Source organism: Diceros bicornis, chromosome 36 (assembly GCF_020826845.1).
Source record: "Diceros bicornis minor isolate mBicDic1 chromosome 36, mDicBic1.mat.cur, whole genome shotgun sequence".
NCBI lineage: Eukaryota > Metazoa > Chordata > Mammalia > Perissodactyla > Rhinocerotidae > Diceros > Diceros bicornis.
Genome location: NC_080775.1, coordinates 15,183,246 through 15,209,342, shown reverse-complemented (window position 1 = coordinate 15,209,342; position 26,097 = coordinate 15,183,246). Strand labels below are relative to the sequence as shown.

The 26,097-nt window shown below is 44.2% G+C and overlaps 1 protein-coding gene across 3 annotated transcripts in view; it reads left to right on the top strand.

Annotated features, from left to right (window-relative positions):
* The window catches only part of FAM107B (family with sequence similarity 107 member B), a 207,286-nt gene that overhangs the window by 119,861 nt on the left and 61,328 nt on the right, over positions 1–26,097 (top strand). For 2 of the 3 annotated variants that reach the window (XM_058532453.1, XM_058532451.1), the window contains exon 1: positions 9,636–9,731. The exons of the other annotated variant lie outside the window; for it this stretch is intronic. The gene's annotated coding sequence lies outside the window, so the exon portion shown is untranslated. Of the gene's footprint in view, positions 1–9,635; positions 9,732–26,097 lie in introns of those variants that run through there. 3 annotated transcript variants of the gene reach the window in all.

Below are 26,097 nucleotides of genomic sequence, written 5' to 3'. Positions count from 1 at the left end.
TTTCTTTCTTCATTTGGCTTATTTCACTTAGCATGATATCCTCCGGGTTCATCCATGTTGTTGCATATGGCAGGATCTCCTTTTTTAAGGCTGAATAGTATTCCGTTGTATATATATGCCACAATTTCTTTATCCATTCATTCATCAATGGATGCTAAGGTTGTTTCCATATCTCCGCTATTGTGAGTAATGCTGCAATGAACATGGGAGCACGTATATCTCTTCAAGGTACTGATTTCATTTCTTTTGGGTATATACCCAGAAGACAGATTACCGGATATTAGGGTAGTTCTATTTTTAAGAAAACCACCTCTTAAAGAAGTAACTTTGAATTTTAATAAAAGAAAAGCCAATGGTCTGGATCTGAGACAGTAAGCATTGCTTAAGTTGTTACACTGGATTGGCCTGGTGGATGTGACCTGCTGGGCGATAGTGTATACTATGTGGGGCAGATGGAAGGAAAGCATCATTTGTGGGTGTCCTTTCAGTGAACTTTAAGTATCTGTGGTCCAGGCAGAATCTGATAGAGATGGAGAGGAAAATGGGGATTTGAGAGAAATGATAGAGAAAGCAATGGCTTGTTTTTGTGACCCAAGTGGATGTGGGGCCTGAGAGAGGAAATGAAGATTATCCTGAAGTTTGTGTGACCAAGACTGTTAGGGGTCCTCTTGATAAGCGGGAATTTGGTAAGTAGGGAAGTTCAGAGTGAAAAGAGAAGTTCTGCTTTTAATTAGTCACGCTGATAAACTGTCTCTCAAAAAGATTATCTCTAACTAATCTAAGAATTATCAATAGCGAGTCATTCTTAAAGTCAATTTCCATAGTACTAGGTTCCTCCTATTTTGTGAGAAAATTTTAACTGCCCATCCAATTCATTGAAAGTTTATGGGACTCTTCGGGTTTCCTATTTCATCCTGAGTTGGTTGTAGCAAGTTGTGTTTTTCTAGGAATTTTTCCATTTCATTTAAATTTTCAAATAAAGTTGTTTACAGTGTTTTTGTATTCTCTTTTCAGCCTTTGAGTATTGATAGTTATGTCTACAATTTCATTCCTAATATTTTTTCACTTCTCTCTCTGTCTCTCATCATTTTGGACAGCGATATGTCAATTTTATTGGTCTTTCAAAGAAAAAGTTTCTATTATATCTTTGCATTTCTTTCTTTTATCCTTTACAGTAGTTGTTTAGCTCTGATGTCGATGATAGCAGATGGTTTAAGCAGTTGTTGTAAAGAGGAATGATCTGGAGAAGCAGGTGCATGTCGAAGTATAGTTTTCTGCAATGTGTCTCAGCTGTTGACTTGCAAAAGGTCATCAGGGCAAGCCAGAATCAGGACACCACAGGTTGTTTTGAGCAGTGACAGTGGCTGTCTGAGAGGTGAAGAGGGAGGGTTACAAAACATCTCCAGAAACTGCCTTCAGCTGCTCAAGAAGGGTTCTATCCTCTTATCTTTCATGCTTTCTCTCCTTTTCCTTATGAAGTTCCAATCTTTATTAATATTAACATTATCCAGCTAAAGCTAACAGCTAGAATTTTTGTTCATGTTAAATTTTGGTGGAACAGATAGATGTTATCACTTGGAGAGCATTTTTTAAAGCCCAGTAATCATTAGCACTTCAGGTGTGTGGATGATACAATACCCTAAACAGAGTTAATAAGCAAACTTTCTCTGGCAAGATTTAACATTAGCTGCAGTTTGGACTTTGGTTGGAAGCTCAAAGTGGATCGAGCAGCCCCCTTTCCAGCCAAGCCTGGAGCAACAGAAACACCTTTAGTGCTATAATTTTTATATAAAAGATATACACACAGACAGACGTCTGGATGTATACATCTATATATATGTATGTATAATAGTGTTGTGATTTTTATACAGAAGGTATAGGTAGATAGTTACAGATATAGATTGCTATAGAATCATTAACCATTAGATCCAGAGGAAACAGCCTACAGGAGTTAATATCTTGTCCAAAGCCACAGAGCTCGTTGGTAGCAGAGCCATCACTGTGATCTCTTCTGCCCTGGCCTAGTCTTTATTCCATTACTTCATGAACTTATTTTACTGCATTGTTTAAAAGGTAGGTGAGTATACTGTATATAAGTGGCGTTCAACCAGTTTTACCAGCATAAGCATTTTCAGGGATATTTTTTGTTGATAGAAATGTGTGTATCTGGAACGTGTATTAGAAAGAAGAAAAAAAGTTGGAGCAAAATGTAGAATGTTCTCAGTGAATTGGCCATTTGTTTTATATGTTAGTTATTCGCCTTAGGAAATGTAGGCATTTTCTTTATTGTCTTAAATGCAGAGATGTTTGTTTACTCATTAATATCTACTCTTAAGATGTCTTAATATTTTGACAGGATGAGAGTTTCAGTGTTTTTCCCTCCTCTAAACCTTTTAGAGACTTTAGTTTTAATATACCGGAAGACTCTCAGGAAATCCTTTTTTCTGGTTTTGGATTTATGTAAAGAAAAAGACGTAAAGCTCCGATCTTCGCATCATCCAGTAATTGTTTATGTGACTAACAGCTGTTTCTCTCAATTCTTAGGTGATATTTAGTTACAAATCTGAATCACCATTTTATAGAGTCCCTTTGATTTTAAAATTATGAATAACAATGAGCAAGTGTCTTGTAAAAACTCAATTAAGTGTTTTAGGCAACATGTATATTAAAGGTTTTGAAATTAAAACTCTCCTAAACTTTGAACTCTCTAGAAATGGCAAAGTGTTTTTTTTTTTTTGAGGAAGATCAGCCCTGAGCTAACATCCATGCCAATCCTCTTTTCGCTGAGGAAGACTGGCCTTGAGTTAACATCCGTGCCCATCTTCCTCCAATTTATATGGGGCGCCGCCACAGCATGGCCTGACAAGAGGTGCATCGGTGCGCACCGGGATCCCAACCCGGGCCGCCAGGAGAGGACCGCGCCCACCTAACCGCCACACCATGGGGACGGCCCCATGGCAAAGTGTTCTGTTACATCATGAACTACAGCTATGTCATGGAGTTTGCAAAATGCTTTGTCGGGAATAACTATTAAACAGGAGAGTATTCATTTTTATTATTGGTACTATTAGCATATTTAATGAAGTGATTCCATTTCTTTGCTCACAAATGCTCATGCAGAGAGGCTATTTTAACATAGCTCATGATCTTGCATATAGCACATTCTTTTTGATTTGAGTATATCATTTTAATCCTTTCTAAGTACTACTAACTTTAAAAGGTACGTATATGCTATATTTACTTGGCAAGCCATATATCTTTTCACGAAATTTTTCCATAAATGAGTTCTATAAGTCTCTTCATTGAAAAGCATTATCTTCATGGGGTATAGAAGATTGCATTAATATTATGCAACAATGGTGCAAAGTAGTTAAGCAAAATAAAAGAAACACTATTATATTCATATTATTATGCTGTTCTATTTAAGTGATAAAAATAGTGTGCCATAGTCTTAACTTTCTTTTCTTTCCCAATTTTTTCAGTATTAAGGTCATCAGGGTTTAATGAAGACTTATTACCCTTTGAGCTGTGTGGGAGCTAGGTTATTACCTAATAAGAATTCCTTCTTAGGCCTGGCTTCTTCTGGCTTACCTAGGTTACCTAGGTAACTGATGAGCTTGTATGAGATACCTCCCCAAGGCTTTCTTCTGCCTGCTCTCACATTCCATATGTTTTATACTGAAGAATATCTGTCTGTCTGCCTACCTGTCCATCTATCTACATTCCAAATTGTATGGGCAGAATTCCAAGATAGGCTCCAAGATTTCTGTCCTCTGGTGTACACACAGCTTCTTCCAATTATTCGATCATGCATACTCTAGGTACTGCTGTGAAGGGATTTTGCAGATGTAAGAAAGGTCTCAAAACAGTTGACCTTAAGATAAGGAGATGATCTGGGTGGGCCTGACCTAATTACTTGAGCACTTTAAATCTGAATCTAGAGGCAGAGATGGAGGAAGGCAGATATGGAGGGGGGTGGAGACAGAGGGGGGCAGAGATGGACGGGGGCAGATATTGGAAGCACCAGAAGGATTTGATGTGTCATTGTTGACTTGATGGTGGAGAGGACCATATGGTAAGGTATGTGGGCAGCCTTCAGGAGCTGAAAGTGGCTCCCAGTTGACAGCCAACAAGGAAACAGAGACCTCAGTCCTACAACCGCAAGGAACTGAATTCACCCACAGGATCTCGAGCTCCAGATGAGATGAGCCATGAGTCCTGCCAAGATCTTGATTTCTGCTTTGGGGGCTGTGAGCAGAGAACCCAGCCCAGGGGTACCTGGACTAAAGCAGCCATGAGCTAATATACAGGTGTTCTCTTAAGCTGCTAAGTTTGTGGTAATTGGTTATGCAATAATAGTTAACTAATACACTGATTTAGAACCTGGTCAACCTTAGCTTCTTTAGAGTCTTAAAGCCTTTTTTGGGTTTTTTTTGGTCCCCCTTTCATTCTTACATGAAACCAAAAACAAATAAGCAAAAATCAAGTGTTTATTTCAATCTATCAACTCAAGACTTGAGGCCAGCACCAATTTATTGAATCTGTTTTTATGGGTTTTTGTTTTTCCTCCCCAAAGCCCCAGTACATGGTTGTATATCCTAGTTGTAAGTCCTTCTAGTTCTTCTATGTGAGCGGCCACCACAGCATGGCAACTGACAGATGGGTAGTGTGGTTCCGCAACCGGGAGACGAACCCAGGCTGCTGAAGCAGTGAGAGTGCCGAACTTCAACCGCTGGGCCATCAGGGCTGGCTCTGTTGTGGGGTTCATGTTCAATCACAAAGGGCTTTGGGCTTGTTTATGATCAGAATGATTTCCCTTGAGACTACTGTTGTCACCTCACAGTTACCATCCACTATGTAGTTCCTCAACTCTGATTCAGGGGAAGATTATTTGCAAACATGGCCCCAATACCTCCTCCTATCCTAGCATCCTAGTACTCAGGTCCCTTTGTAATGTGGCCACTGCTTCTACCATCAAGTGGTGGAATTCGTTTTCCCAAACCTTGGATTCGGGCTGGTTCTGTGATATTTTTGAATGATAGAATGCAGCAGAATGACCTTGAGACCAGACGTCGCGTGGCCTTACAGCTTCCTCTTTCACCTTTTTGGACCCAGCTGCCCTGTGGGGAAGTCCCAGCGAGCCTGCTGAGAGGCTGTGTGAAGGGCATCTGAGGCACCCAAGCAGATAGCTTCATTCAACATCTGGACTTTGAGGACACCCAAGACAAGTCAGTCTCTGGCCAACCTCCCAACTGACTACCAATGCATGACAGAGCCTAGCTAAGACCAGGTGAGGCAGAAACAAGGTGTCCCAGCCATGAGCAAATAATTCGTTCTTATTTTAAGCCTCTATGTTTTAAGGCGATTTGTTATGCAATGATAGATAACTGATATAGATACTAAAGAACAGGACTTTAAAAATATCATTTTAAAATTAAGATTTTATATATGAATGGATTATTATCTATTCAAATGGCCATGTACACAGTACAAAATTTAAAATACAAAAGAGTATACACCTAAAAATAAATTTCCCTCCTCTGGGCACTGTTAAGATTTCTTGTCTCTTTGGAGCTCTTCAGGATGATGGTTAGGGCGTAAAGTAACAACTTCAAGATATTGCATTGGGAAAATGACCAAAGTAGAAGATAATAACAACATATCTCATTCAAAATTGATTTGCTTTGCTCTACTTTATGGCCCCAAATGTTCACCTCTGCTTTCTTCAGTTTTCCTTAGGAATGAATTTAGAAGGCCTCCAGATGTCAAAGTTAAAGGAGGAAATTAAAGCTAAGTATATGCGTGATCTTGTGGGTGAGTGTTATAAGATGGAAAATTATTATATATGTTTTCCAGTAATGTGAGATTAGGGAATCTATCACTAATGATGGATTAAGTGACTCAAAACCATTCAGAGGTGTACTTTCTTTGTATTGTATTTGGAGAAAGCAAGTCAGCAAAGGCCCTCCATGCAGCCAATAAACCATGTCAGCCCAGGAGCAGAAACCCACGCTGAGCACAGCAGGCGCCTGGGCCACTGGCTCACCTGTCCTTTCCTGGAGTCCTGTCCATATCCACAATATGGAATCCACAGGACGTTAGACTCGGGCTGACAGTTTGGTGTCACCTGGCGTAACCCTGGGAAGTCCAGCTATGCCCTGAAAATCCAGGCTTATTCATTTGACAAACATCCATCATGCACATGTTCTAGGCACTGTTAGTGGATGGCATGGATACAAATACAAATATCACTCTGGTCCATAATTTTAAAGTTCTTATTTCTGGGGTCTACCCACAGTGACTCCAGGGGCCCCAAACCAAATTGGATACTTGATCCTTTTTGTTATATTTCATCAAGTTGGCTCTAACTCCTGATGACCCTACGAATGAGTGAGTCCACAATGTCCTGTCCTCAACAGCCCTACTCAGCTCCTGTAGACTCATGCCTATGGCTTCCTTCATAGAGTCAATCCATCTCATATTTGGTCATCCTCTTTTTCTGCTGCCTTCTACTTTCCCAGCGTTACTGTCTTTTCCAAAGAATCCTGCCTTCTCATGATGTGCCCAATAGGACAGCCTCAGTTTATCATTTTTGCCTCCAGCGACAGTTCAGACTTAATTTTCTCTTGGACCCACTTGTTCATCTTTCTGGCAGTCCGGGTGTCTGTAGAGCTCTCCTCCAACACTATATTTGAAGGGAATCAATTAATCAATCCTATCTGGACCAAAATCTCCCTAAGATTCCCCAGGAATGTGAAACATTCAGCCCAGAACAGTGGATTTAATGAATGGGTGTTGGCGTCCTGTCTTTTAATAAAGCTGTGACTCAAGAAGTTCAAAGTAAATATTTGATTTCCTCTTACTGTTTTTGGTTTAAAATAAATTAGAGTTCCTGATACAAGGGTAGGGCCATGGCTGAGAGCCTGTTGGCATTTATACCCCAGACTGTGGAAATGAGCTGCACATTTAATTTTTCTCAGAGGGCGGGGAAAAGGCTGTGTGGTCACTTACCACATCCAGACACTTTGCCCACTGTCTTGACACCATAGAATTGTGTCCAGGCTGCTTTGCGGGGGGACATCACAGGCTCATTGGTGGGTTAGTGCTTTTCCAAGGTTAGATTCCAGGCTCTAATATTTGCTTCTTTTATTAGTCTGCTTGGGCTACAACAACAGTGGCTTAAACAACAGACATCTATTTCTCACAGTCCTGGAGGCTGGAAGTCCAAGATCAAGGTGTCGGCAGGGTTGGTTTCTGGTGAGACCCCTTCCTGGCTTGCAGATGGCTGCTTTCTAGCTGTGTCCTCACATGGTCTCTTCTCTGTATATGCACAGAGAGAGAGAGAGAGATCTCTGGTGTCTCTTCCTCTTCTTGTATAAGGTCACCAGTCCTACTAGATTAGGTCTCCACTCTATGACCTCATTTAACCTTAGTTACTTCCCTAAAGGCTCTATTTCCAAAACAGTCACATTGGGGGTCAGGGTTTCAATAGCTGAATTTTCAGAGGGGACACAGTTCAGTCTTTAACACTTCTTATATGCCGGACACTATTTTTAGTACGAGGATGTAAAGATATGTATATATATCAAGCACAAACTCTGCTCAAGGAGGGCACATATTTACAATACAGTGCAATAATTAAAAGAGTATGGGTTTAAAAGAAATTAGAGTTTTAGTTTAAAAGAAATTAATGCCAAGTATGGGAGGAGCAGGAAAGGTCCATTCAGTTTGAGCAGGTTACAGAAGGCTTCTCAGAGGAACCTGGTCTTAGAGAGGAGTGGAGCTCTTGAGAGATGGCGTGGTGTGGCGTAAAGGTGTGCTAGGCAGAGGGGAGGCATGTGGGAGAACATGACAAGTGCCAGATTCTTTCATCCAGTCTTCATATTCACCGAGCAGGGCCATTTAGCAAATACAGCAGTCTGGCTGCATGGAGCCCTGGGTGTTTGGGGGGATGTCGGAAGAGCTCACGGAAGCGGTCAGAGTGGTCAGTGTGCTGTCAAGAAGTAGCTGCCCTGTGAGGTCCTGTCTAAGGAGCTTGGACTTGACCATGTAGTAGGAATGGGGCTCCTACTAAAGGGTTTTAAGCAGAGGAAGAACCTGAGCAGATTTGCACTTGGAAAGTTCACTGGGGAAGCAGTTTGTTAGGAATTTGAAAGAAGGTGTGAGATTGGAGGCTGGGGACAGTTGGCAGACCAGTGCCACAGTGCGGTGATAGACCCCAAAGGTCAACTGTGGTAATACCAATGGGATGGGGAGGGGGGCTATCTAGGCATCCTGTAGAATGCAGGACTTGGAACTGACTCCCATGTGGGGAGTGAGGGGAAAATGTAGGCTGGATCCCAGGTTCTAGTTTGGGGCTGGGTGGACTCACTGTAAAGAACAGAAACAACACAATGGACCGGGAGAGGAGGAAGACTTGTGGGAAGCACCACGGATAAAGTTCACACTGGTCGGTTTCTTAGGCTGGGAAAGAGCTTCTCTTTCTCTAAATCCTGTGGCACGTGATTCCACCCCTCAGTGGGCTTCAAGCCCTGGGGATGGCCAGGCCCTTTAACAGCTGTGGCTTTAGAGCATCTTTGGAGTACGCCATTTGTTTACTGAAATCCGTAATTTATATGACTTTTCTGTGTGGTCATGACTCAAGCTGTTTTAGTCAGAAAAGCTTCCCAATAAATAAACCCTTATGCATCGGTTGCCAAGAAAATTAAAAAGCTTTTGATCTAAAATCCATCAACCTGCTCTCCTTGTTTGTCACTCTGAAACAGATATCTGGTATTTTTGTACGTGCTGTGATTCAGGTAGATGGTAATCTAAGAGTCTTAGGGTTGGGCAGGGGAGCAATTTGCTGTAAGAGAAACAACAACAAAAACAACAAAAATCAGAGAGGAAAAAAAAAAGGTAGAACAAACTCTTTCCTCCCTGCGTACAAATTTAACTCGCCAATTTCCCTTTGATGAGCAGGGAAGGGTGAGAAGTATGAGTCAATTCCCAGGGCACTGGGTGTCAAGCTCCTGCTTGACTGTAAATTTGTACAATTACAACAAATCTGTTTCCTTTTCCTCCCTGATTCCTTGAGTTTTCTGCAGTGACGTGTTGGCAGGATTTCAATGGGGACAGTCCCTCTGAGCGTCACAGGCGTGGAGTGGAGATGGAGGCCAGACACCCACCAGCCAAATACGCCCCAGGACCTGTGGTCGTGTATGTGTGTGTGTGTGTGTATGTGTGAGATGAGAGAGAGAGAGAGAGAGGGAGAGATCTTTAATTGAGAGACCTCTGAACATGCGCCTGCCTCCTTGGATTTCCCATTTCTTTCTCATCTGGTGACGGTTTTTCCTTCCAACATTCCTTCTCCTCTTTCCAGAGTTTCCGAAGCCGACCAAACTAAAGCAACAGCAGGAGAACCTCCCGGACCCAAAACCGAGACTTTCCCGAGCTCCCCTCTCCCGGGGCGCGGGGCGCGGCGGTCCCGAGCGCGGAGCCGGAGGCCAGCGCGGCGGGGCGGGGCCAGGGCGGGGCGGGGGCGGGGCCTCGGCAGCCAGGCCCCGCCCCCGCCCCGCCGCTTAATTCGGACGCGCGGGGCCGCGGGGTGTGCAGGAGTCGCCGTGCGCTGGCCGGGCCGCAGCCGCCGTGGGAGCCGCCTTCCGCGCCGCCTCCGGGCCGCCCTGCAGCCGCCGCGGTCGCCCGGAGCGAGCGCCGGGGAGGGAGCCGCGTGCCTTTGTGTGCGCGCCGAGGTGGGTTCGCCTTCCGCACTTACTTTGCACACAAAGACTGGGCGCACGGGGGAGGCGGGGTGCCCGCCGGGGAGACTGCGCGGCCGCCCGCCCGCCCCCCGGCCCGAGGGACCCCCGGGCGTCCCCTCCCACCGTGCGGGGGCCGAGGGTCCCCGCGTGCGCGAGGGGACGGCGCGCAGGGCGGTGGGCGTGCGGCGAGCCCCGGCCACCCCGCGCGGTGCCCCGGGAGGGGCAGGGGCGCAGGGCCGGGGCGTGGCGGGCACCCAGCGCGGTGGCCCCCGGCCTGGGGGTGCTGGGGAGGCGGGGGGCGCCGCGAGGGAGGGGAGCCCGGCCTCCCCGCTCTGCTTATTGTTGCTTCCCTGGCCCTGAAAATGGAGAGACCCTGCCTGCAGCGAGGATGCACTGCCCACCGGGTGCGCTGCGCGCCGCCAGATGCCGAGCCCTCGGCGCCCGGCTCGCCCCTCGCTGCCCGGGGTGGCCGGAGCGGGCCCCCGGGGCCCGACCGAGCCTCCGCCTGGGCAGACAAAGGAGGGGCCGCGGGGGGTTTGTCCTGCTGGTTTAAAGGTGGCCGTGGCACTGTGTCCAAACAGTCTGCAAGTAACTTTTCCATTTTTGACTCCTCTCCGTTCTTGTCACGCCAGTGAACCCAGAATCTTGGGTGGCGCCTGCATCCAAGAAGTCCTAAAATTTTGGTTCCTATAATTTCTCTCCACGCAGCTAAAGGCCCCTTGGGGATGGCGTGGATGCGTTTGGCCAAATTTTAACGTGCTTTGTAGGGGATGGTAAATCCCCTTCTGAAGTGTGCACAGGAAGCCTGTTGAGAGGGTAAATTACAGATCTTATTCTCTGCAGCAAGATGCCATACCCTTCCTTCTTCCGACAGATTTTAGTCAGTGACAGTAGAGCCAAGTTTGGTTAGAATGAGTGTGATATTCAAGGAAAATACAGAAAAAAACGAGATGAAGTCTGTTAGACTTCACATACTTTAACTTGAAGATTTCTTGCTAACAGGTTCATTAGTTTTCTTTGGCCATGTTCCCCTTCCATCACTTTGGAGATTTTTAGCTGCCCGCGTTGCTTTAAGTTGAAATAGTGTTGGGGTGCCTGTCTAGAGGAGATTTCTGAGTGCTGGTAGTTTCAAGTTTAAAACTTTATGTATAAAATTATATATGTTTATTAAAAAAATAGAGAAAAAAAATCACTCATGTACCCAACCACCCAAACACACCTGAGGATGAAGACATCTTTGCTTGATTTATGGCTTGGCAGCCATGGTGTGTGTGTGTGTGTGTGTGTGTGTGTGTGTGTGTGAATAAATGAGAGAGTTATAGATTCTTAATCTTTACCAGTCACATCAGTTTGGAATATGATATCTAATAATCATGGTCTACAGTAGTGGTCTGCCCCTTTCACACAGGATTAATACCAACAGGTTGATTGAAATATATTTTCTTATAGCCTTGTAAATAACCACCTGTGGAGAAGAGGGAGGGAAGAAATAGGTAAAACAATTCAAGTTCCACTTAGTTGGGAAGAATGGACTGATAAAAAGTTTTTGTGGACTCTATTCTTTGGATTTCAGGAGTAGTTTGGGATTGACATTTTTCTTTTTTAATATAGGTGATTACTTTTAAGCTTTTAAAATATTTAAAAAATAAAATTATGTTCTGAGATTCATGAGAAATATGTGATGGAAGGAAACTTTTTGTAGAACAAGGAATAGCAGTGATTTTATAGCTGGACACATGCTTGCTTCTAGCAGACTGCATTGAGAAAGTAAAATAAATTTCCCTGTGAGCACTGAGTAGTTTTGAGTGTGTTTTCTGTGGAAAAAAAAAAAAAAACCCAAAAGACAACACATTGTTCAACCACAGATTTGGCCACTGAATGCTTTTGTCATTACGTACTTTTATTTTCCACTCGTAAAGTGTTTGGACATTTCATTTCTGCAATATGCAAAATAAAAAGAGGTCTTGGAGACAGCTGTGTCGAATTAGATCGAGCATTAGGATGATGCAGTACTTTTAAAGTTAGAAAATTTACAAGAAGGAAGTTGTGGTTAGGTATAGTCAGGTGCCATCTTTGTTCCTGTTCGTAATTTGGGGCTCCTTAATCTGGTTAGGGAACTTAGGCAGTGCAGTGGTGACCTGTAAGGGAGTATGTGAAGTATGTGGTCTCCTGTAATGATCAGCATTCTTTCAGAAATAATGGTACCTTTCTACATACAGAAGTCAAAAGAAACTCAAAAAGGAGATATTGGAATCGCTAAATCTTATTTTTCAGCCCTTCTGTGGCCCTGAACAGTGTAAGTAGCGCAGCCAAGCTGGACCTGAGGTCAGAATCGAGTAGTTGTGCTCTTCTTCTCTTGCCTCGGAGGAAGGAGAGAAAAGTTTGAGAGTGGTCCCATTGTTATGGCCTTGCTATGGCTCTTTGTGACAGCTAGCCTCCTGTCCCTGTGGACTGCGGAATCCATTCCTGGGATGTTTCAAAGTAGGCTTGGTTTGCGATTGAGAGAAGTGTTATGAGAAATCCAGTTCTTGAATTGTAGCAGGATGGCTGCTGTTATTCATTCAGTCATTCATTTATTCCTTTGATTTCCGTAATTACTTAAAATGTCACAAGTAAAGGTGGAAAAGATTTTCACTGATGTTCTTTGGGAGTGGTCTTTGGGAGGCATGGACAACTTTTCTCTGGAAAGAGGGAACATAATAGATTAGTAATATGGCTTAATGTTGTCATTAATGCCCCGTCCGCCCCTTCCCTCCAGAATTCTCTGTGCAAGTGTTTTTGAGAAAATGGGTCAGGAAGTTTGGTTGAGTGAGATCTAGATTTGAGGCATTTTTAGAAGTCCCTGGATGTCTCGAGTTACTGAATTGTTAGCCTTCTTTAAGTCTAGACAAAGTGGCTGTGGGCAACCGACCCATTTTGCATCTCACTTTGGGCTCAGTTGCATTGGAAAAGCTGCTCTGTGAAATGAGAAATAAATGCAGCCCGGGGCCACGTGGTGCGGGCTGACCTGATGGGACTTCATTTCCTTGTGTAATTTCCTTGTCTTATCTTGGCCTATTTTTGCTTTTCCTTCGTGAAGCAAACCATTTTTCTCCCCTTTTCTTTTCTAGTGCAGGAAGGCTGGGCCTCGTCCATCAGAACTTTTCCTTACACCAAGTACCTAGGGAACTCAGCTGAAAAGCACTCGATGCTCTTTCCCATGTGATATTATTGATTCCGGTACTCCAGCAGGAAAAGAAATCAGCTCATCTGGCAAGCTGGCTTAGGTTGCCATTTAGTCATGGCTGATCGACGAGAGGCTATTTCTGAGGCGGAAAAGGGGAAGCTTTGCTTCTTATTCACTCTTTCATTTAACGAACATTTACTTAGAGCTTCTTCCTTGCTAGCAATGTCCCAGCATGAGATGCTGCAGTTGACAAGACTGATGGAGTCCTGGTCCTCATGGCAGGGCAGGCGAGGAAAATATTTAAAGAACGGCACCAAATTACACACAAATTGTTTAATGACAGTTCTGTTAAGAGCTGTGAAGGGAAGGGAACACTTTGTGAGTTCAGGTATCTCAGAAAGAATGATGTAAATCACAGCTAAGGCTGCGGGTTGGGTTTCTGACTGTAAGGTGCAGGCTGGGAGAGAGGCATGGAGGGAATGAGCGTGCTCTGCCCGGGGCTGATCAGTTTAAGAGATGGTGGTAGGGGCTTAGCTGAGCAGATAAGAACTGTTCGGTTTTGTCTGGAATTTGGCTGAGGGGTTGGGACACTTTCTAGTGCAGAATTGAGGCGGGACTGGGAAACTGGTATTGTTCCAGTGTTCTCTCTGAAGGTAAACCTCAAGGCCACTGGCCCTGGGAAGCCAGTGGTGGTGGGGACTTGGTGTCCTGAGCTGGTCTGCGGGATTCCCAGGAGCTGAGGCTAGCGTTATGTAGGGGGAACCGACCACATCTGTGCCCACCAGAGGTTCTGTTACAAATGAAGAAGGAAGACAGGGGTTTGTGGGGAAATTGTGCCAAGACTTATTTAAGCGTGTTTTTCAAACTCAGGTGAACTGTAGGAAGGAAAACAGGGGAGAGATGCAGAAAAAGGAAGGTATGTTGCTTTAAGACTAGGTAAGCTCTGGAACACTACAGTTCTGCCCAAGATTCATTGTAGGTGGAGCTGCTGGGCAGAGCAGCTGTGAAGCAGAGGCCGTAGTCTGTGCTCCATAGTGTCGTGTGTGTGGGGGGAGGCCACAGGGAGGCATGGTTTGCTGACAGTGATGTCCCCTACACACAGCAAAGTCTGTGGGTTCTGCACTGTGAGGAAAAGCCCCCCTTCAGAGGCCATGAAATGGCAGGCAGGGGCTTCTGGGCTGTCTGCAGTGCTGTTCCTGGTCATGCCACTGAATCATAAATCCTTAGCAGCCCTTAGACTGAGAAGTGTTAAATGGGGCATTGCCAAGCCTAGGCAAAAGATAGAAAAAATATGGGTAGACCAGCTCTCCGCATCCTGGCAGGTGGTAGATACGTGTTGTCTGGAGGATTTTCTCACCTCGCTCTGTTTTCCTTTTTGATGTCAGTGCCGACTTGTGTTACACTGGACCGTCTACAGGGTACAACCCTGCTCTGTGCCAGCCTGGTTGAGAGGGGTGGGGTTGGGGAACAGGTGTGTTTCTTACTGTGGTGGAGGGGAGCTATTTGGAGCTCTGCAGCCACATGTGTGTGAGTTAGAACCAAGGCCCCAGCTTTGTGACCTCCAGCAGGTCACAACCCCTGGGGGCTCTGGCCTTCTCATGTGTGAGCTGAACCTAGGCAAATCTACTTCCCGTGGCATGGCGAGGGCACATGTGAGGTCATGAGGCCCCAAACACACAGTCCCCGAGACATGGCGGGCCGTGGGTGTTAGGCTGTTGTGTCATTGCCCACAGCCGTTTAACTCAGATCTTTAGTAACAGCAGTGGTGCCAAGATGCTGATGAGGGACACGTGGGGAGGGTGAGGGCCCTTCTCTCTTCTCTCTTCACCTGGCTCCTCAGCGTGCCTTCGGGAGAGTGGTGAAGATAACCTGGCTTTGCTATTAGAAATGGCATACTTTAATCTATTCTTGGACACAAGTTTTGGCAGTTTTCACAAAGTGTCATAATAAAGTGTGTAGGAGAGATGGCTGGGATCCTGCGGTGTCAGCTTTTCTGCGTTCTTATATGAAATACAGAGCACACTCCGCAGGAGTTCAAGTTGACACTCAACATTTTATCCAGGTTTTCAGGCGTCTGAGCCTGATGCATGCTAATGAGTTGACAGAACCATACAGTCGTATTATAAACTCCTGCAGTATAAATAATCAGAAGTGGTTTATGACTCTAAGGTAGATGTGTTAAAATTCCCATGTCCCGGAGGAAGTTAAGAATGTCATTGTGGATATGGTGTGTAGAGGGGCTTTCTTGATAATGTTCTTCTCTCTTATAACTTCATGTCATTTAAGACGGGGAAAGCTGTGGTCAGCGTTCTTTTTTTCTCTTTCCTTTTTCAGTGGACGCACAGAGTAGTGTAGTGTGCTGGAGACAGAGAGGCCTAGACTTTAAAAATTTTCAGAATCCCAGGCCCTAGCTCACCATTAATTAGTACATGATTTTTGAGGAAGTCCTTTATTTCTGTTTGTCTCCTTCCTCATCTATGAAATGGAGGTAATCACCTTTGCCTATGTCTGAGACCTGTGTTCAGGGTGAGATGGAAGCCTGCATTCTTCATAACCGGTGGAGAGTCCCATGACTGTGATTGTCATTCTAGGGACTGCCCCAGGTTCTATTCTAGGGACTGCCCTGGGTTCTAATAGCATGCAGGCCACCCCTCCAGGATAAGGGTGACTCATAAGGTGAGAGGAAGTGGGGCACAGAATGGTGGGGAGAATTGGTCACATCATCCTCTAGGTTCCTGCTAGGTGAAGGCATCAGTTATTCTGCGCTCGTGGAATCATGGAAATACTAGACTATCAGACTTAGAGAGTTCGAACTGGTTAGTCAGTTAACCTACTAAGGCTTCCATATTCTAATCTGTGAAATACAATAATAACAAATGTAAAAATATTATTATTTTTATTATTACCAGCTAACAGTCCTTGAGCACTTCCTCCGTGGCAGGCTCTGTGCTAAGTGCGTTATGAGATTTCCTCATTCCTTCAGCAAGCATGTAACGAATTTTCCCATATGCGCAGCGCTGGGCCAGACCTGGGGGTATGTGGTAGGACAGGACTGGCAAAATCCCTTCCTGCATGGAGTTTATGTTCTAGTGGGAGGACAGGGTATAAATAAATACATAGATAGTATGATTCCAGGGAGTGGCCGTGCTGTGAAGAAGGGTAAATCAGGGGAAGGGGCTGGAGGCTGGTGGGAGAGGACATGGTGTTTTGAAGAGTGTGAGGCCCCTCTGTGGAGGAGAATTTGAGATCTGGATAGGGGAAGGGGTGAGCCTCACTCCATCTGTCTGGGCAGAGGCAAGTGCAGATAAGGGCCCAGAAGCCAGAGGAGCTTGCTCCTGAAGGAAGAGCAAGTAGGCCTGTGTGGATGGAGCCAGGCTGGGGGGAAGGGATATGGGATGAGGTCCCAGTGGGGCCTGTAGGCCATGATCTGGGCTTGGCTGATGGGGAGACCATGGGAGGGTTCTGAGCAGGAGATGGTGGAGATGGCCCTGGCTTACATAAATATCCCTCAGGCCGTGGAGTGCAGTGGTAACTGCCCAGGGGCCAGAATGGAAGCAGGAAGACCAATGGGAGGCTTTTGGGGCTGTTGTAATGGCTGGGATGGAGCTGGTGAGAAGTGGTTGGACACCTGATAGATTTTGAAGATGGAACCATCAGGACTTGCCAATGGATTGGAGCTAGTATGTCAGAGAGAAAGGAATATTGAGTGACACCTACATTTTCAACCTCAGCAACTGGGCTCAGAGTGGCGCCATTCGTGGATATGGGAACCCTGGAGGAGGCTTATGTAATGCTCACAACAAACCTCTGAAGTTAGTGCTGTTAAGATTCCTGTTTCACAGATGTGGAAAGTGAGGGCTAGAGGAGTAAAGAGTTTGCCCTAGGAAGGAGCTGTGTCAGGATTAGGATCCAAGTCTGATCCTTCCCAAGCCTTGAGTTCTCAACCATTTTTTTGCTATATTCTGTAAAATACCTGAATTTGCCATCGTAATAGATTGCAGTGAAAGTACCTGTGTAAACGCTTTGAAACCACATCTCTTTTTCTTTCAGTAGAGCTTTATTGAGGTATAATTTATAGACCATACGATTCACCCATTGTAAGTGTCCAGTTCCATAATTTTTAGTAAATTTGTGTGGTTGAGCAACCATCACCCCAGTCCAGTTGTAGACTTTGCAGTCAATTCCTGTTCCCTTCCCCAGTCTTGAATCTTTCTTCTGTCTCTAGGGTTTTGCCTTTTCTAGAAATTTCATACACAGAGAATCATACAAGACGTGGCCTTTTGTGTCCGGCTTTGTTCATTTAACTGAATGTTTTTGAGGTTCATCCATTGTTGCCTACCCATCTGCTTTTAAGGAGCATTCTTTGCCTCTGTTAGAAAGAGGGACCCTGTGCTCATGAGAATGGTTTCCACTAAGATGTGCCTTAAGATGATGATAAGAATAATAATAGCTAGTATTGACTGAGCATTTACCCTTATGCCAAACATAGTTTCCTTCATTTTCTTCTGTGATCTTCCAAGTGATTCTATGAGGGAGGTACCATTATTAGTGTATCACAAAAAGGGGAACTAAAGCATAGAGAGATTAAAAAGCTTGCCCTGGGTTATAAGAGCCGGGTCAGACTTATTCCTTCTCTTGGCAGAACTACTTCCTCTGTGTTCCCTTAACTGTGTTGATAAAGCTTTTCACTTCTTAGCTTCTGAAAGGGCTTCGAATCCCGTCTGGAATGATACACTTGCCAGGTAAATCTAAAATTTATTTTGGCATTACCGTATGGAAATTATAGTGTCTTAAAGTGATTCATTTGTGAAGCAGCTTTCTTGGGCAGAGTGTGAGGATGACACCTAATTAAAAACACATAATTATGTCATTAGGCAGATCTGGCTTGTGTTTTTGTGTTGTATTTTAAGTATTAGTTTACCAGAAATGCCATTTTTGTAGGCACTATCCCCAGGCTATTGCCTTATTATTAATGGATGGAATTTAATTAGGCATCATGTATTTTTTAAGACGTTTATATAATTGTATATGAATACATTTTCCCCTCTTTGTAACAATTCTGTATTTGAACAGTGTTTTTTCGTATGCACATGTAATCCATATTAGAGGATTTCATAGTCCCTACTGAAGAGGAATTCTTTTTGTATCCCAAGTATCCTGAAAATTTTGAAAAGGTTTTAAACACCTCCTATCTACCTATCTACCTATCTACCTATCTACCTATCTATCTACCTACCTACCTACCTACCTACCTACCTTCCTACCTTCCTTCCTACCTACCTACCTACCTACCTACCTATCTACTTATCTATCTTTATTTTTCTAAAGATTTCAAATAGCTTGATAAGAGCTAGTTATATAATTTTAGCGATGATGAGTGATAACCTCTTTGGAGTAAGGACTAACTTTACACCAGGATTTTGCCTCTGATTTCTGGTTTTACTGGTATCACAGCTTCCTAACTTTCTAAGGTAGAATTACAGCATTGTTAAACTAACTCTTTAAGTGTAGTACGTCTTTCATTTTTTGGGATTTTTAATTAGAGTCCCAATTTACTAGTTCAAAATAGCAAACAAAAAAGCTACTTTTTATTTTAGAATGCCTGGTTTTAAAAGTAAAAAATTAACAGTATTAAATTTTGATCTAAAAAGATTCCTTTCAAACCTTTGTTAATCTTTGTAAATCTTTTTTACAAAAAGATTTTGTAATAAAATATTTTTACAAATCTTTGTTAATCTTTGTTTATATGATCAGAACCCCAGGGGAGTCTGCTCTTTTTTAAAAGATTTACCAGTGAAATGCAGGTCTTTGAAACTGGCGAAAGGGGACAACCTTTGCTCTAGATCCATTAGACAGTTCTGGGGAGTGTTAGGTTAAAAACCCTTATGACTTGAGCTAGAAGCTCTGGGAAAGGAGGATTTAGGGGCAGAAGTAGAGACTTAAAAGGCGCAGTAAAGAAACAGTATCTCTAGTTGCCGTCTCACTCTGTTCCACTTTACTCTGTGTCCTGGCTGGGCGGCATGCCTCAGCTGTGCAGGTCATCAGCATGCAGAGCTTGCAAGTTGGAAGGAAGCAGGTCTTGTTTTTTTTTTCTTTTTTTTTGTATTCTAGTCTTGCTGACTGTCACTAGCCTTGAGGAGAGGGGATGTGATGATATTGGAAAGCCAAACCAAATAAAATTAAAATTGCAGGAGGTAAAAATTGATGGAGCTGTGCATGTAAGATGTGTACCTTTTACTTTCTGTAAATTATACCTCAATTATATGTATTTTAAAAAAGATAGATAAAAAACTAGACAAAACAAAACCCTCCAGGGAGTAGAGGTGGTGGGGTGGAGCACTGCTCAAGAATGCAAAATCTATGTTCCCACTTGGGTTGCTCATCTCATCTCTCCCCTCCCATTTCATAGGTACAGTCCTTGCTTCAAATGCTGATTTTCCTGCTTGGAGCAGCGATTTTATACATTTTGTGTGAATGGGTTTCAGATGAAGCTTGGGGCTGCTAGAAACCTACTGGAAAAAATTGCATGCAGAGGAACCTGTAATTTTCCTCTCTAAGTAACCCCGGAAATTGCGTTTTGTTCCAACAACCACAATTCTTCTGATTCTTCTTACCTGAGTTTCTCCTTCCTGTGCAGAGCTGGGTGCAGCCCAGCCATCCATAACGCAGTTTCTGCTGATGGGCCCCGCCTGTTCAGTTGGGGAGTGGCTGAATGTGCAGTTCCAGAGCATCTGATGGCAAGGGGTGGGGAAGGCCCAGGATCTGTGGAACTCCTCATCTCCCGGCAATAATTTCACCCCTCTTTGCCTAAAAGTGTCTTTTCCCGGTAGATTTCTTCAAACCAGGCTCTGAACGAAGCCCACACAGCACATTTGATTGCTGTGCCTCTTGAAGCTTCTGAACTCCAGAACAACTCTCCTTGCCCCAGCCTTTTCTCCCCCAAGCTCTTAGTTTCTTGAAGAATCAGGGCAATTGTCTTGTAGAACGTCCACGATTCTGGACTTGGCTGGTAGTTTTCTCTTTAAACTTGTTCCACGAGTCTCTGTATTTCGGTCAACTGGAATTGAGCACCAAAGCTTGATGAGAGTCATGTCCAGCTTTTTGGGCAAGATGAGTTTGTGGGTGGTGGTGTGTACTTCATGTTGCGTCATCTCAGGAAGAGTCTTGTTGTCTCCCTTGTAGTGCTATTGAGGTTGATCATTGAGTTCGTGTGGTGGCAGCTTGATCCTTTCATTGTGAATTTCCCATCAGCCTTTCTCCCAACATCTGTTAGCATCAGTTGAGGACAGTTGCCTGAATTAATATTTCGTTGGACGTTGTTGATTCTTCTCTCTTACAGAGCCTGTTAATGAGCGTGAGATGAGATTTCAGCTGGCCAGGGTATCAGGGAAAACTGTCAATGTTGTTGCAGTTTAGGAACATCTAGAGAATTCATAGGGAAGGAAAGATTGGCCTGGCTTTATCCAGGCAACACAAATACTTCCGATCATTGGAGCTAATTACCTTTTGCACAATCTTTTGTGAATGTTGCTGTTAGGTTAATTTTATTGCACGTCTTGTTTAGCAGCAGTGAACGTTAAATTCTGTCCGTGTGTGCTGACTCTGCTGCTTACGTAACTTGGGTGCCTGGCCACCACCTAAGTTAAGAGATTAGGACATGGCTTTATGAGAGAGAATTCCATGTGCTGGTGCAGATCATGATAGGTTATTTTTTTCAATAATCATTTTAAATTTCCTGACATGTAAGGACATTTATGCCCTGTCTTTTCTTATAAGAGAAAATGTAAGTCGAGTTTAAAAAGTACGAGTTTAAAAAAACAGGAGGAGAATGATAAATCTGAAATAGTTTAGTTTCTATTCTGCCAAGATATAAGAGAAATGGACCTCTTGTGACAACTTTCGATTTCATTGTTAAGATTGGAAAGGAGAGATTATCACAATGTTTCCAGCAGGAAGTAATTGGAGTTCCTTTTAAAGGAGGGCGGTTATAGCAAATGAATTTAATTTATGTTTGGTCCGCCACTGCCAGGCTGCACCAGGATATACTACACCAGCAGTCTGATTTTGGGACAGCCTCAACATTTGAAGCCCACTGGAATGGAAATATATTGGTTCCTCCTATCATAGGCAGTCGTCCCTTCTGCTGCAGTGTGTGCCTGGAAACCTCATTATGAAAAGGATTGTCATAAAGGAGGTTCTAGGATTCCACAGGCATAGTCTCATGATTAAGAGTTGTGCTTGTGACCACACACTTGGATCAGATAAATCACGGCTGTGACCAATAAGTCATAGGAGAAAGGTGTGAAAACCAGAAACTTAGAAGAATTTGAAATGTAAATTCTATTGTGTTGTAACAGATGGTTTGAGCTTGGAGAAGCCGTAGGGATCAAGAGATCGTCTCACCTAGACTCCTCATTTTTTAGTGAATAAACCAACACTCATACATGTTAACTAGCTTGCTCAAGACCACATAGCTAATTATTGGTGGAGTTGGAACTAAACCTCATCCCAGAATAGCAGTCACTAATACTTGAGTGCATTTACGCACATGCTAAATGCTTTATGTGCATCCTTTTTTTTGATCCTCACTAATGATATAGGACTGTGGTTGACTATGTTTTACTGAGGAGGACACTGAGGCTTAGAAACATTCAGTAACTTATCCAAGATCACACAGGATTCAGACATACTCACTACAGAGAATGTGCACTTATCCACCCTGTGGTCCTGCCTTTCCCTCCATCCCTTCCTTCTTTTCTTCCCTCATTATTATTATTATTATTTTTTTAACTTTATTATTCCTAATTAGAGGAATGCCTTATTCTGAATGGCCGTAAACATTGCCTTCCCAGGGCCTTCCATATACTTTAAAGATCTATGTTAAACCCACTGATTCTAAATTATTGCAAATATGGTCAATGGAAAATGATGCATTAGCTGTAATAAATATTTAAATAATTAGTAGTTTTGCTTGGCTTCTTAACATTTAAAAGAGCTTTTGGCTGGTAGATGGTTTAGGGCTCTTTTTTTTTTTTTGCTGGGAAGGATTTGCCCTGAACTAACTTGTGTTACCAATTTTCCTCTTTTTTTTTCTTCCCCAAAGCCCCTGTACATAGTTGTATATTCTAGTTGTAAGTCCTTCTAGTTCTTCTATGTGAGCCGCTGCCGCAGCATGGCTACTGACAGACGACTGGTGTGGTTCTGCAACCAGGAACTGAACCCGGGCCGCCGAAGTGGAGAGTGCCCAACTTGAATCACTAGGCCATCAGGGCTGGCTCAGGTTCAGGACTCTTAAAAGATGTCTAGGTAGATTTGAACTGATAGCTTCTTTCTTTTGATAAATACCCTGTGCCAGCCTAAAGCTTTAAAAAAATAATTCCTTTGATGATTCTTTAAAAAAAAAATCACCACTGATCCTTTACTTGAAAACATCACCAAGGAACTGACTTGCGGTGGGTCTGGAAAGCAAGTTTCTTACATGAGAGCCTCATCGTCTCTTCTTCCTCCTCCTCTTCCCCTCCTCCTTCCGTCACCATCTGGGCAGTCCTATGCCAGAGATTTCACAAAGAGCAAGTTTTCTTTGGGGAACAAGTGTGTGAAGGGTGATGGGCGGGCAGCGGAGGTGAGAAGTCAGCCCTCTGGAAATGGGAGAGGGCATTGATGCTGAGTTTCTGACCGTTAGCCTCTTCTTTCCTAAGATGGGAAGACTCACCTTTTTCTCTCTCTGCACTGCTGGCACAGAGCCTGGTGTGGGTACTACAGAGGTGTTTATACACTAGACGATCTGCATTAAGTGAGTTCACAGGGAGGGGAATGTGGAGATCCTCCTATGAGCAGGGAGATGTCCACTTGGATGTGGTTTGTACTCTGACCCATTGGCGACTTTAAACAATTTGTGATAAAACAAAAACACAGTTGGCTTTGCAGCACTCCATCTATATGCTCGGAGTAGGGTTTTTCGTTGTGTTTGTTTGAAATGCTTCTACATTGCAGTTCTTCATGAGCTTCCTGTTTCACGTGTACAGCTGAATCTCTAATGATTGGATCTACCCAGACTGTTTTTTTTCCCTCTCCATTTGTGCTAGAAGCAAAACAGCTTGCAGATCCAGTCTGGAACATGTTGCATCCATGTGCTTCTTGGTGAGCCATAGCACAGAGCTGACTGATTTCAAATACTGCCTATTTATAGCCTCTTCAGAATAATTGTAAGATGTTAGACGTTCTTTCTACTAACGTCATGTAGATTGACATGACTTTTTAAGTGGAGATAAATTATTTTTTACCCGTGGATGATTCATTTGTAGTCCTCTTTACACACCCTGTCGTTTCTCTGAAGTGCGTCACTCTAACCATCAGCCCCTGCTGGAGTGTTCTCACGATCATCGTAGAATCGAATGGGGAATGAGGCCCTTGGATTTTATAGAGGAAACTGAAACTCAGAGATGCTGATGATACCAGCATCTTACAGAGCTCTTTAGTGCATCTCGAGGACTAGAACTCTCTTCCTGTGACTTCTAATTCAGTACAGTTTCCTTGCTCTCACTCTGCTTACCTCATGTGCTGGCACTTGCCTCCCAGAAGAATAAAACCAAAAACAAAAAACAAAGCTTCCTAGTTACTGGGGTGATGGCAACGATTTTATTGCAGAAAAAGAAGAGTGTTCACAAAAAAAACACAGTTCTGTCATCCTAAAAAACTTTCTTTTTTTGATGTGTGTATTCTTGATTCTTGTTCATGCTAATACAAAGTCTTAAAGACATTAAACATTAAAAATAGTTATTCAGGGGCCTGCCCGGTGGCATAGCGGTTAAGTGCGCGTGCTCTGCTTCGTGCGGCTCCGGGTTCGCAGGTTCGGAACCCTGGGCGCGGACGACGCACCGCTTGTCAAGCCATGCTGTGGTGGCGTCCCATATAAAGTAGAGGAGGGTGGGCATGGATGCTACCCCAGGGCTAATCTTCCTCAGTAAAAAGAGGAGGATTGGAGGGGCCGGCCCAGTGGCGCAAGCAGTTAAGTGTGCGTGCTCCGCTGCGGTGCCAGGGTTCACCGGTTCGGATCCCGGGCGCGCACCAACGCACCGCTTGGCAAGCCATGCTGTGGCGGTGTCCCATATAAAGTGGAGGAAGGTGGGCACGGATGTTAGCCCAGGGCCAGTCTTCCTCAGCAAAAAAAGAGGAGGATTGGCAGATGTTAGCACAGGGCTGATCTTCCTCAAAAAAAAAAATAAAGAGGAGGATTGGCAACAGATGTTAGCTCAGGGCTAATTTTCCTCACAAAAAAAAAAAGAAAGAAAAATAGTTATTCCTACTGTAAACAAACGCTTAGGTGTTTATTTCAGTGCGTGAGAACTATCTTTGCTGACTGTTGTCTACATTTTGACTTCTAGTGCTAAGCAACTTCCTATGAGTGAGTAAATATATGATTTCTTTCCAAGTAAATAAATATATAAGAATATTTCTCTAAATAAATATGTGAGAATGTATTTCTCTAAATAAGAATGAATATATGAGTTCTTTCCATGATTGTGGAAGGATGTTTTGCAGGTTACCATTCCCTGCAAAGCTTTTTCAAGTGTTTGCTATCATTTATTAGTTCCAACATGGGTATACTAGAAAGAACATGAACCTTGTGTTAGGTAGACCTGGTGGTCCGTGGTAAGTTCTCTTACTTCTGTGAGCTCAAGTTTTCTCATCTCTATGATGTGAATATTAGGCAAGTAATGCAGGTGAGCACCTGGCACAGAGCATGCACATAGGTATTAACAAACATTAACGTCCTCCCTGTGTGCGCTCGTCCCAAGCTGGTGTCTGGACGTCATGTTATATGTGATTGTTTTCACGCACCCTAATGGAACAAAACTATGCAATTCCATTAGGACTCAAGTACAGAGAGTTTGCCCCATCTTTGGAGTGAGTGTCTGCTTCACTTGTGCCGTCCTCATGGGCCTTCCACACCTGAAGAGCTGAGCCAGTTGTGTAAGCAGGTGGAATAGAGGGGTGAGTTAGGAAGCTGGGGGTGCAGGGCCAGAGCTGGAGCTCTGAGGCCTAATTGGAGAGCGGAGGAGAGAACTTTGGGCTCAGAGGTATGCACGCTGTCTCAGTCAGCTCAGGCTGCTGTAACAAATACAGCAGGCTGGGCAGCTTAAACAGCAAACATTTATTCTCACAGTTCTGGAGGCTGGGAGGTCCAAGATCAAGGTGCTGGCAGATTTAGTGTCTGCTGAGATCCCACTTCCTAGTTTGCAGATGGCTGTCTTGCCGTGTCTTCACATGGCGGAGAGAGAGAGAGCATCTCTCTCATGTCTCTTCTCGTAAGGGCACTAATCCCATTCATGAGGGCTCCACCATCATGACCTGGTCACCTCCCAAAGGCCCCACCTCCAAATACCATCACGTTGGAGATTAGGGCTACAACATATGAGTTTTGGGAGGACACAAACATTAAGCCCATGGCAATGGCCAAGGTGAGCAGAGGTTGACAATCTATGGGCAGGCAGGGGTCTTAGAAACAAGTAGAAAAGGTACGTTCTGTAAAGAAGGTAGGTTTTCAGTGACCCAGGGTAGAAGTGGGAGTAAGGAGGATGTGACGAGTAGAAGTGGGAGTGAAGGTGTAGGTCAGGAATCTGAGCCAGCAGAGGAGAAAATCAGGTCACTAGGTCACCAGTAACCAGGTGTCAGCAGTGATGCTGAGTGACGGTTCTTGCCCAGTTCATTTGTTGGTTTATGGGCTCCTGTAACGCAGGGACGGATTGCTGGGTGAGGGTAGCCCGCACCCCCAAGCAAAAGGGATCCAGGGTCAGCAGTCAGTGGCAGGAGAGCAGCCCACCTGGTACGTCACACACGGGGAGGACGTACCTCCTGTTTTGTCTGGGGTGAGCTTGGTTTGCATCTTTTCTGTCCAGGTGTAATTATTAGTAGAGCCTTCATCCACATTCCAGAGTGACCTCGTCTGGTTGATAGATAATATAGCCATCCTGCATAGACATCCTTGGTTGCAGATGTTTGTTGTGTGTGTAAATGATGATCCCGATCGAAGGTTTGACCGACCCGAGGTTCTATGGTGAGCCCATAGCTGAGCCAAGGCTTGCCTGCCTCATTGGGGACCCTTGGCCACCATCTCTTTGTCAGTTTATCATTTCAACTCTAAAGAATATTCTGCATTACATATTTCTGTGTTCTTTTCTCTCTCGGCTT